Source organism: Dromiciops gliroides, chromosome 6 (genome assembly GCF_019393635.1).
Source record: "Dromiciops gliroides isolate mDroGli1 chromosome 6, mDroGli1.pri, whole genome shotgun sequence".
Lineage (NCBI taxonomy): Eukaryota > Metazoa > Chordata > Mammalia > Microbiotheria > Microbiotheriidae > Dromiciops > Dromiciops gliroides.
In genome coordinates this window covers 261026931-261039300 of record NC_057866.1, presented here as the reverse complement: position 1 = coordinate 261039300, position 12370 = coordinate 261026931, and the positions used below count along the sequence as shown (strand labels likewise).

General features: G+C 40.1%; 1 protein-coding gene across 1 annotated transcript in view; it reads right to left on the bottom strand.

Moving 5' to 3' along the window:
* The window catches only part of RASSF6 (Ras association domain family member 6), a 67685-nt gene extending 59376 nt beyond the window's left edge, over positions 1-8309 (bottom strand). Inside the window, exon 1 of the mRNA XM_043969479.1 lies at positions 8217-8309. The gene's annotated coding sequence lies outside the window, so the exon portion shown is untranslated. The remainder of the gene's footprint in view (positions 1-8216) is intronic.
* Between the last annotated feature and the right edge of the window lie 4061 nt (positions 8310-12370).

Below are 12370 nucleotides of genomic sequence, written 5' to 3'. Positions count from 1 at the left end.
TTGGAAAGGGGAAATCAATTAGCTGACTATTCTATTAATACAGGCTAGAGGTGATGAGAACTAGAAATAGGGGGAACAGCTAGGTGGTGCAGTGGATAAAGTACTGGCCCTGGATTCAGGAGGACCTGAGTTCAAATCTGACCTCAGACACTTGACACTTACTAGCTGTGTGACCCTGGACAAGTCACTTAACCCCAATTGCCTCACCAGAAAGAAAAGGAAAGAAAGGAAAGGAAAGGAAAGGAAAGGAAAGGAAAGGAAAGGAAAGGAAAGGAAAGGAAAGGAAAGGAAAGGAAAGGAAAGGAAAGGAAAGGAAAGGAAAGGAAAGGAAAGGAAAGGAAAGGAAAGGAAAGGAAAGGAAAGGAAAGGAAAGGAAAGGAAAGGAAAGGAAAGGAAAGGAAAGGAAAGGAAAGGAAAGGAAAGGAAAGGAAAGGAAAGGAAAGGAAAGGAAAGGAAAGGAAAGGAAAGGAAAAGGAAAGGAAAGGAAAGGAAAGGAAAGGAAAGGAAAGGAAAGGAAAGGAAAGGAAAGGAAAGGAAAGGAAAGGAAAGGAAAGGAAAGGAAAGGAAAGGAAAGGAAAGGAAAGGAAAGGAAAGGAAAGGAAAGGAAAGGAAAGGAAAGGAAAGGAAAGGAAAGGAAAGGAAAGGAAAGGAAAGGAAAGGAAAGGAAAGGAAAGGAAAGGAAAGGAAAGGAAAGGAAAGGAAGGAAAGGAAAGGAAAGGAAAGGAAAGGAAAGGGAAAGGAAAGGAAAGGGGAAAGAAAGAAAAAAAGAGAACTAGAAATAGGGATGTGGCCCTGCAAGAAAAGAAAGAATGACAAATAAGGGAAATAACACTTGGTAATCGAGTGGCTATGTGGATTGAGGAAGAATGAATGGCTGAAGTTTCCAAGTTTGTGAAATTGGGTGACAAGAAAAAATGGCAAAGGTAACTTCAAACGAAATAGGGAGGTTTGGAAGAGTGAATTTGGGAGGAAAGATAATGAACTGAGTTTTTGACATCTTCTTTTTGAGAGGCATTTGAGGAATCCAGTACAAAATATCCTTTAGGCAGTTAGAAATGAAGAGCAGGAGCTCAGAAGAGAGACTGGGGCTGGGTGTGTGTGTGTGTGAGATAGAGAAACAAAGACAGACACACAGAGAGGCATGCACAGAGACAGAGAAACACAGAGACAGAGAGATAGAGAGGGAAAGAGGAGGAACTAGATTCCAGGATATACCTCATAGTAAGGGGGCATAATATGGATAATGAACCAGCAAAGTGATGGCGGGCCCAGAATCGGGAAGTCCTGAATTTGAAGCTTGCCTCAGATACTGTCTAGCTTTGTGACCTTAGGCAAGTCACTTAACTTCTATTTACCTTAGTTTCTCTAACTGTAAAATGGGGGCAATAATGGTACCTACCTCTGAGGATTAATGTGAGAATCAAATGAGCTATTTGAAAATTGCTTACCACAGGACCGGGCACATGGGAGGTACTATATAAATGCTACCCATAACTACTATCATTGGTGCTGTTACACTGGGAAAAGAGTACTCAGCACAAGAGGAAAGACAAGGGAGAGTTGTCTCCAGAAAATCCAGAGGAGAAAAAGTATCCAAGAGGAGAGGGCGGTCATTCTGAAGGGCCATTTGTCTCTTTCCTGCCTTTTAGAAAATAAGTACTTCATCATCATCTCCTATACCCTTCCACTTGGTCAGAATTGAAGCATGATCTTATACAACCCTGATTCAACTCTCTGGTACCTGAACTCATTGTGGTTGCTTACAGCATTTTTCTTTGACCTGCGAACTCTGGATTTGAGCTAGAATATTCCTAGGTGTCTTTAATTTGGGGTTTCTTTCAGAAAATGACTGAGATTCTTGCTATTTTCACTTGACCTTCTTTTTCTAATTGATATGAGTTATTTTCCTTTATGATTGATTTGAATACTGGACCTTATGCTGGCTTTTAGTTCATTTGGTCCATTCCTACTGAGAGCACCCATATGTTTCAGGTCCTGTGAGGTCAATCTGGTTTCAGGCCTCACTGGTACTCTAGATTAAAAGCACCAATGGGTTTCAGGCCATTTAATGGAGTTCACTCTATCTTCAACCTTCCCTAGTATGTGTTCTTTTCTAGTGCCTGAAGACTTCTGTCAATCATTTTGTACAGTCCTGGGTTGGATGGAGGAAATTGCTGCTGTTTCTCTTTATTTTTAGTCATTGCTCCATCCACTGAGATCTTTCCTGGGGTTTATGTGAGAATGCTAGGCTTCTTTGTGACTTCTCATGTCACCATCTTAATCAGATAAGAAGTGGTGTTTGCTTTGGATACATGATAAAATGAAGTCAGCTAATTCCTTTGTTTAATTTTCCAAAGAGAATTTGTGAGCCATGTTACATTTATTGATTGATTGTTCGAGACTGGATCTCTCTGTCTCACTTGGACTGGAATTATAGCAGCCTCTCATGGTATGATCCTACTACTGGTTATTATGCAAACTTTCTGACCTGGGCTAGTTCACCCCTCTCTAGTCAGCCTGGTGGTTCCCCACTTCTGGGGGCTCACAATATTGGCACTAAACTTAGTTCAGAACCCTAATTGGCTTAGTCCACTGAACGTAGACCTGAAATCTGTTTTCAGCCTCCACAGTATCTGGGATTATAGGTGTGGACCACCAATCCCAGCCTCACTGGTTTCATTTGTAGGGAGAATGTCAAGACTGATAGTCTTGAATTCCTCTACTAATTGGCCACTTGATAAGGATTGTGACAGTGATGTACCAACAGCTAAGTTAATGGTTAGAAATGGCCTAAACATTGCTAGGTGGAACAGGAAAACTCATCTTCCTAAAGTTCAAATCTGGCCTCAGACACTTACTAGCCATGTGACCTTGGGAAAGTCACTACCCTGTATGCCTCTGTTTCCTGATGTGTAAAATGAGCTGGAGAAGGAAATGGCAAACCCCTCCAGTATCTCTGCCAAGAAAACCCCAAATGAGGCCACATAGAGTCAGAAACAACTGAAACAAATGAACAATAACTAGACATTGAGTGATTCTAACTCTTCACTGCCTTCTTTTTCATTGCTCTGCCACCATCACTGCAAGATTGGAAAAGGACCACACAAGACTAGTGGCCATTTCACATTCTCAATTTCTTAGGTTTCCATGGAATAACAATAGGTCAGGTTTGACACACGTAGGCCTAGTAATGTAGGTTCAATATTGAAATGAAGTCTCATTTCATCTGATGGCCAATAAAAGTTTTTCTAAACCATAGTAGGGGAGGAATATTCAGTATGGGAGAAGGATATTCAAAAGGATACAGAATTCATTCAGTTGAGCCAATTTCCCTGCCTCTGTTACTTCTGAGGGTCCACTGGTCAGAAGCCTAAGGAAGACATGAGGTGGCTCCTTGTATCTTGACTTTTTCATACATAGGCCATCAGGAAGCTTCATCAATGACCTGAAACTTACATCCATGAGCCAATTCAGTCCCAAGGACAGTTTCAATACATTTTAAGGAAAAACTAACCAAGCCTATATGGGGTAGGAACTTTGAATACTATTCCTACTAGATGTGGCCAAATTATTCATGAGTCAAGGTAGATAGAGCTCAACAAACCAATATCTATGTAAATATTTGTGTTCAACCCTTGTTGGTATTCAGAATAGCCCAGAGGCAAGATTTTGGGGAAAACTGTTTAAATAGCTACTATTTAGGTAGTGCTTTAAGAACTGCACAACACTTTGCATTGCTATCTCATTTGATTCTTCCAATAACCCCATGAGGTAAATGCTAGTATTAACTATTTTATAGGTGAGAAAATTGAAGCAGACAGAAGTGACTTGCTCTGTCACACAGTTATAAGGGTCTGAGGCAGGATTGAACCTTTGGAGTCATTGACTCCATGTTCAGAGCCCTATGAATTGCACCATGTTGTCTTGAATTGAATGTCTTCTTTTAATCTCTTCTTCTTCTGGTTAAATGTAATCCATCCTTTCAATTGTTTATCATGTGACACGATTCTGAGGCATTTCAACATCCTGGTCAATCCTAGATGGGTGTCATTTTGCTGATGTGGATGCAAAGTCTTAATGACTTCCTGAGTCATCTGCTTAAAGATGACTTGTTGATCTGGCCTCAAAACCTCAAAAGCTCCACTTGGGGGGGTGGGGTAGAAGGCATGGCTCATGCTGTGTAGAGTGTAAAAGTTTATCTCCGGGGCAGCTAGATGGCTCAGTGGTTAAAGCACCGGCCCTGGATTCAGGAGTACCTGAGTTCAAATCCGGCCTCCGACACTTGACACTTACTAGCTGTGTGACCCTGGGCAAGTCACTTAACCCCAATTGCCTCACTAAAAAAAAAAAAAAAAGTTTATCTCCTTTGTTCTTAATATTCAAGTGCAGCTTAAGATCACATTGGTTCTTTAGACTGACATGTCTCACACTCATTCATTGATTTGTATTAATAATATAGTTATGAGAAACCTCCAAGTCCTGTCCTCCCCCCCCCATCTCAATGTCACAATCTTCTCTATCCAATGAGGTAGATTTTTAAAAAACCAAAAAACTAAGTCTGGGCTTTACATTTATCCCTTTAAAGTTTCATCTTCTTAGATTTGTCCCACCATCCCAGACTGTTGAGATTTTTTTTGGACCCTGATTCTGCAATATATTAGCTAACTTTTCCAGCTTTATTTATTGGTTTATTTTTTTCTTGTTTTTCAGTTGTTTCAGTGGAATCCAACTCTTTTTTTCATATCCAACTCTTCATGACCCCATTTGGGGTTTTCTTGGAAAAGATACTGGAGGGGTTTGCCACCTCCTTCTCCAGCTAATTTGACAGATGAGGAAACTGAGCAATCAAGGTTAAGTGATTTAACCAGGGTCACACAGCTAGCATGTGTCTGAAGACAGATCTGCAGAAGATGAGTCTTCCTTACTCCAGGCTCAACAGTTTATCCATTGTGCCATCCAGCTGCCCTTCTGATGGAAGGCAACTGCATAAATAGTGACCTGGGCAAAGTTCTCGTATTAGAAATATTTAACATGGTTGAGTCACGCAACTTTGGTCTATCCACTGTTCTAGTTAGCTGTCCTTCCAGCTTTATTCCATCTACTAATTGGATACCAAACCACCTTTTGCTTTATTTGATCCAAACATCCCTTCAAGTTATCATCTTTTGTCTCTCTTCTCACAGACTTCTAGAAGAAGTACTCTTTGCTTGTTCATATACTTCTCTTTCTCTTCATTTCTGAACCCCTTATAATCTGGTTTATAATCCCAAAACTCATTTGAAATGATTCTGTCCAGGATCACTGATTATCTCTTATTTGCTAGATCTTACAATGTTTATTCATTCTTTATTCTCACTGCAGCTTTTGAAATGAGGTTGGATGGCAATTCTAGACAATGAGGTTATATTGGCAATTCTAGAAAAAAAATAGCTTCAGCTCTAAAAGCTAATCAACTGTATGACTCTGAGGATACCTCTTGATCTCTTCAGGCCTCAGTTTCCTTTTCTGTAAACTAGAGGAATGGTTAGATGACCTATAAGATTAATTCTAATTTTAAACTTCTGAATGAGATATAAATGAATCAGAACTACTGTAGCTATTTATGCCCAAATAGTCCTCTAGCAGGGAACAATTTGGTCTAATAAAAAGCATAAAGTGGGATATGGAGTCAAAGGAATTGAGTTTATATTACAGCTTTGCCTCCTTACTACCCATGTGATGTCAATCCAGTTATTAAACCTCCCAAAGCCTCAGTTTTCTTATCTGTAAAATGGGGTAGTTGAACTAGATGGTCTCTGAGTTCCCTTTCAACTCCCAAGTCCATAATCTTATGACCTCTCAGCCTCCTGATAGCTCTAAACTGATGATTTTGTTTAGAATTTTGACACTGTATGGTTATATCAGGTCTGGATATATCATAATATAGATGTTATTATTGTTAATTAGAATTGTTATTGTCTCAAATGGAAGTCATTATACTCCCTCCAAACTCACTTCTTTAAACTATATAATTTCTACTGAGGACATCACCAACCTTCTATTCAAATGGTTCATGACCATGGAGTCAACTTGACCCTTCATTCACTCTCACTACTCATATTTCCAGTATTTTTTAAGTCTTGCCTATTCTTCCTCCATACTTCTTGAATCCATCCTTTTCTTTTCACTAGTCCAGATTGCTATCAGCTTCCAGTCTCTTCCATCTCCAATCCATCTTGTACTCAACTCCCCAAATAATCTTCCTACAAAATTAATTCTGATCATGTCACTTTTCTGCTTAATGGCTCCCTATTGCCTCTAGGAATAAAATAAAACTCTTCACTTTGGTATCTAATGTGCAGCATGGTCTAGTTGATGATCGTTCTGGACTTATTTCTATTACTCCCCTCTATTCCAGCCAAACTAGTCTGTTCCTGTTTCCTGAACTCAGTTTTCCATCCCCCATTTCTGTGCCTTTGCTCAGAAGGCTCCCTCCCAGGCCTGAAATACTCTTCCTTCACAGCTCTTCAAATCTCAGGTCAGATCCCAGGCCTCTCCTGCTCCCCACTCAGTTATTGCTTTCTCCCTTCTCAAATTCTCTTGTATTTACTTAAACTAATTACTTTTCTCCTCAGGTAATTGCTTCAGTATTCTATCACTGAATATTTTATTTGAAGGTTCATAGCCAGTATTTTAATTGGGCTTAAAGCAAACCAATATAAAAATCAATCTGTTACTCTGGATTATATGTGAACATGAGTCATAAATGGTAGGAGAGTTGAATTTTAAATCTGGGGCTCATGATTATTGCAGTTTCTCAGCCTTCCTTGAAATCATCTACTCATCTCTAGGGGTTTCCCTTCTTGTCCCACTTTGTAAGAAAGGATGGTTTAATGCAACCTTCCCTGCCCTCCCCCCGAACAGGGCAATGAGAGTTAAGTGACTTGCCCAGGGTCACACAGCTAGTAACTGTCAAGTGTCTGAGGTGGGATTTGAACTCAGGTCCTCCTGAATCCAAGGTGGGTGCTTTATCCACTGCACCACCTAGCTGTCCCAACCATTTTTTTAAAAAAAGCTATTCTAAAACGCAATAAAGAATTCCCACATTTAGCACTTTCTAATTTACCAACTGCTGTCCTCATGTCAGATTTGGGTGGGGGGGGGCGAGTGAAATTGTGATCATTCCATTTTATAGGTGATAAAACTGAGATGCTGGATTCAGTCACTTGGCAGAAGGCACATATAACCAGTGGTTCAGAATTAGGACTGGAACTCAGGTCTTTTGATTCCAAATCGTGGGCCTGTCCCACTACCCTTTAATTGTTTCTCAAACATTATAAAAATATAATTTAACATTCCAGTGTTCAGAGAAAGAGGCATTGGGAGCACAGTTCTAGATAGCTAGGTAGCATAGAAAATAACCCTGGACCTAGAGTCAGGAAGAGCTAAGTTCGAATCTTCCCTTAGACACTACCAGCAGTATGACTTTGGGCAAAACACATAACTTCTATTTGCCTCTGTTTTTTCAGCTGTGAAATGGGGATACTACTACCCACCTCCCTTGGTTGTTATGAAGACAGAATGACATAATAGAAACCATAATAGAAACTGCTAATTATTATTATTGTTGTTGTTGTTGTTAGTTATTGTTATTGTTATCATGGGTAGACAAGATATTTGGTTTAGATTAAAAATATTTTAAGAACTTAATAGGGGGGCAGCTAGGTGGCACAGTAGATAGAGCACTGACTCTGGATTCAGGAGGACCCGAGTTCAAATATGACCTCAGACACTTAACACTTACTAGCTGTGTGACCCTGGGCAAGTCACTTAACACCAATTGCCCCGCAAAAAAAAAAAAAAAAAAAAGACCTTAATAGGCAGGGGATCTTTTAAGGCTCAAGGCGACTTCCCAAGAACTGTTGCTCTGAAACTAGAAAAAAGTGTGAAGGGAAGAGGAAATTCAGGCTGAGGTTGATCTGACCCACGTGGGCTTCAGGATCTCCTTATTCTGAGGACAGGTGCAGCCACTATGTCAGAGCCCAAGCCCCCAACTCTGATCCCAGATAACTGGACCTGAAAGGCTTGAATCTAGGGAATCCAGCTCCTACCTTCCCTTTCCCTCATTCCATACACTCTAATTCTGACCTTCCCCCTTCCTCCAGTTGGTGGAGGCGCAGTGAATCATTCCAGTCACAGAAAAGGGATGCCCACGCCGTGTAAAAAAGTTCACTTACCTGGGAGGGAGGTCAGAACCAAAGAGGATTGGAGAGGATTCACTTGGTTTTTCTTCGAGCATGGCAGGGAACTAGTTCTCTTCCTGACAGATGTCCTTCCACAACCTAATAAAGTCCAAGGAGCTGTTAATTATTACTCTTACTCTCAACAAGCTGGGGCGTGTTGGAAACCTGAGACACTCCCCGTGGCTCAGTGCATGTTGGGAGTGTTTATTTTCCTTGAGAGGAGCAGCTGATAGGAACACTCCCAACCACACACCTGTAGCAGAGGTAAATTGACACTCTGGTTAACGCTTTAGCGACTGCCGGCGAACCGATTCTCATATCTAGGCTGGATCCTCTAGGTACTACATACTTGCCCTCTGTGAGCAACATGGGACCTCATTTCTGTAACATTGTAAGATTTCCTCCCACTCATCTAAGACGGTGCAAGCATTCTTGGCTCTATTTCACATTGGTAGAAACAGGCTCAGAGGTACTTAGAGGTTAAGTGATCTCCTTCTAGTCACACAGCCGTGGGGCATGGAATTCCAAGGCAGGTTTTCTGATTCCAAGCTGTGTTCTCTTCACGCTAACCTCTACTAACAAGTGACAAAGTTTGGGGTTGAAAACAATTCTTCACATTGTTTTTATTTCTCCCCACATTTGAATGAGCTTCATTTGAATCCTTTCTTCCTGTTAATAAGGCCACAGCATGGAATTCAATAAATATTGAATGTTGGATCATTTAACTAACCTCCACAGTTCCTCTAACTACAAAAGGGGCATCAGAAAAGCTTTGAGATCCCAAAATGGCAAGTGCTACATCAACATAGAATTAATTTTGTCCTGGATCTTCCGTCAAAACTCCTTTCTTTCCCCCTATCCTTCTTGGGAGTAAGTGTGAATTTCATCATCACCTTAGCAGCTTCCTCTATAAAGCACCTACAATTAAGATATTTTCTACCATAGGTTATTTTACAAAAGTAGCCTTGCAGCCCTTGCAAAAAGTCCAATTTCTTCATCTGATTGGTCAGCTGATGTGGCATCCTAGTTCTTGGGGGGTTCATATGTTCCAGGAAAGGAATGCTTGATACTTTAGCTTTGTTACTATGTAATAACAAGGATTGTAGCTTACACATATATACATTTTAACATCAACAAAAACCAACAACAACCCTCTGAGGTGAATGAAACAAATATTGTTATGCATATTTTTAAAATGAAGCTATTGAGGATGATTGTGGTCAAATAGCTAAAACTCACATGGCTAGGAAGTTTTGGAATCCGAATTTGAACTCCGATGTATCAGCTCTAAATTCGATATTCTTTTCACTGTGATCACAGAATGATTAGTAGTGAGAGGAAGGTTCACTCAGCCCATGTCTGTCTTTTTTTTTTTTTTTTTTTAAGATGGCGCAGTGGTTAAAGCTCCAGCCCTGGATTCAGGAGTACCTGAGTTCAAATCCGGCCTTAGACACTTGACACTTACTAGCTGTGTGATCCTGGGCAAGTCACTTAACCCCCATTTCCTGCAAAAAAAACTCCCAAAACAAAAATCTTTTCACTCTTATCTTAAGAGGATTAGTAGTGAGAGGAAGGTTCACTCAACCTATGTCTGTCTATTTTTATATAAGGCAGTATTTATATAGCACTTTAAGGTCTCCAAAGCACTTTGCAAATTATCGCACTTTATCCTAATAGCTCTATGAAGTGGGTCCTTGCATTGTCCCCATGTTGGGGAAGTTGAGGCAGAAAGAGGTTAGGTGACTTGCTTAGGTCACATAGCTAGTAAGTATCTAAGGCTACATTTGTGAGAAAATAATTAATAATGAATTTCTTGGGGGGGACCCAAAATGGGTCTTCTGGGGCTTTTCTCCAGTTTGTGCTGTCGTGTGGTTAATTCTTTACTGTAATATATAATATTAATTAATAATAAATGCTTAATGCCCAAATAGATGCAATAACAACTAGCAATCAATTATTTAGAAAACACAGTTTTAGCCAAAATTTGAAAAAACACAGATTTGAACTGAAGTCTTGACTCTAGATTCAGTTCTCTAACCACTGCTTTACCTAGCTACTTATCTGATTCTAGAGTCCTGGAAATACCAGTCTCATTACTTATAGTGATGATTTAAAGCTGAAATGTTCTCAATGGGTCATATCCTACTGAATTAAAGCCCTAGAGACCTATGTCCAGCTGCTGTGACAGTGGTATAGACATGAATGCAATTTAAAAGTCTGATATGTTACTTACAATCTTCTTTGGCCTGGATAGTCTGACCTTTGAATGCAATGTTTGCAGATTCTTAGTTCCCAGGATGTCTTTGTTCAAACCAGACCCTTCATCTTCCTGGCCTATTGTTATCATTTCACCATTATTAGGAGTTAAGCAATACTGCTTTGAAATGTACTTCTTCAGCTATCCTTGGAACATTTCTTCTGATCATCTACTTTCCAGGTAGCTTTCTTCAGCAACCTGAAAACAATGTGGCTTTGCTTACTTGTAGGTTCCACTTCAAATTCCATGACCTCCCAATAGGGATGAATTGGCATGACTTGGAGTCAGTGACAGTGCCAACAAGATTGTCCCCTGACAGCAGATTTATGAGCAAACAAATGAAAAAAAGTAAACCAGGATCTTAAGTCCAGGATGGAGTCTTGAAGCGAGAGAGTCTCTCATTTGGAAAAGTAACAAGTATCCCATTGTTTCCATATGATCACAGATTTCCTGGGTAGAGAAAGAGAGGGAACTTCCTAGAATGTATTAGATGTCCTTGACCTGGACAGTATTTCCCAATCCCTCTTAATGCCAGTGCCTTCCCTCTGTTCTTTATTTCTAATTTGTCCTAGATATAGTTTGTCTGTACAGTTGCAAGAAATGACTGAAAGGAGGGAGCAGAAAGGGGAAGGGAAATGAGGGTGGTCTGTCATCAGATCAATCCAGGTAACATAAACTGGAACATGAATGAAATAATAAAACATAGGAAGCTGACAAACATTAATTCAACCAACCCTAGCTGTGACTCAGCCACTATTGCCAATTAATTTCACCTCTAGATAAGGTTATTTTAGGCATGTATGCTGAGGAAACAGCATAGTGGAAAATTAAAAGTCAAATAAGGAAGTTGCCACACAGAGGAAACCAAGGAATTCCTGGGACAGGAAATGTGAGGGATATATGAGGCACAAATCTGAAATTGTCATAAATGGAGACTTTTTTGATCTCAAAATACTTCACTTTTTCTTAACGCTAATGGGCCAAATTTTTTCTCTGGGGAAAATCCCAAAGTCTATTTTAGACTAGAACAGTGAGTTCTGATAGATTTGAGATCAAGGGATAGTTATTTAACACAATATTTACTTCCCATGAAGAAAGGGATTTAAAAATTCTTCCCTTCCCCAATCAAATAAATGAGAAGACAAGTAGAAAGTTTCTCATCTAAAATATTCTCAAAAAACACCCATTCAATAAACTCTAGTGGCTCCTCATTATCTCCAGGATCAAATATAAACTCTCCTTAGACATTTATTTACTAGCAGTGTGACCCTGGGTAAGTCATGTAACTCTGCCTCAGTTTTCTCAATTGTAAGATTGTTGCGAGGATCACAACATAGTACATAGTATATGGTTAACAAATTCTTGTATCCTTTCCTTCCCTTCTCTCCCCTTCTCCCTCCCTTCCTCCTTTCTTTCCTCCCTTTGTTCTTGCTTCCTTCCTCCCTCCTTCCCTCTATCCCTCCTTATTTTCCTTTCTAGTTCCCTCCCTCCCTCCCTCCCTTCCTTCTTTCCTTCCTTCTTTCCTTCCTTCCTTCCTTCCTTCCTTCCTTCCTTCCTTCCTTCCTTCCTTCCTTCCTTCCTTCCTTCCTTCCTTCCTTCCTTCCTTCCTTCCTTCCTTCCTTCCTTCCTTCCTTCCTTCCTTCCTTCCATTTTTTTGTTATTCCCTACACAAGATATTCCATTTCTTGACTCTGGGCATTTTCAATGGTTGTCTCCCATTTCTCCCTCCTAATCTCTACCTCCTGGTTTTCTTTAAGTCCTAACTAAAATCCCACCTTTGATAGGAAGCTTTCCCCAATCCTTCTTAATGCTAGTGCCTTTCCTCTGTTGATTATTTCTAATTTATCCTGGATCCAGCTTGTTTGTCCATAGTTTTTTTGCTTGCTATGTG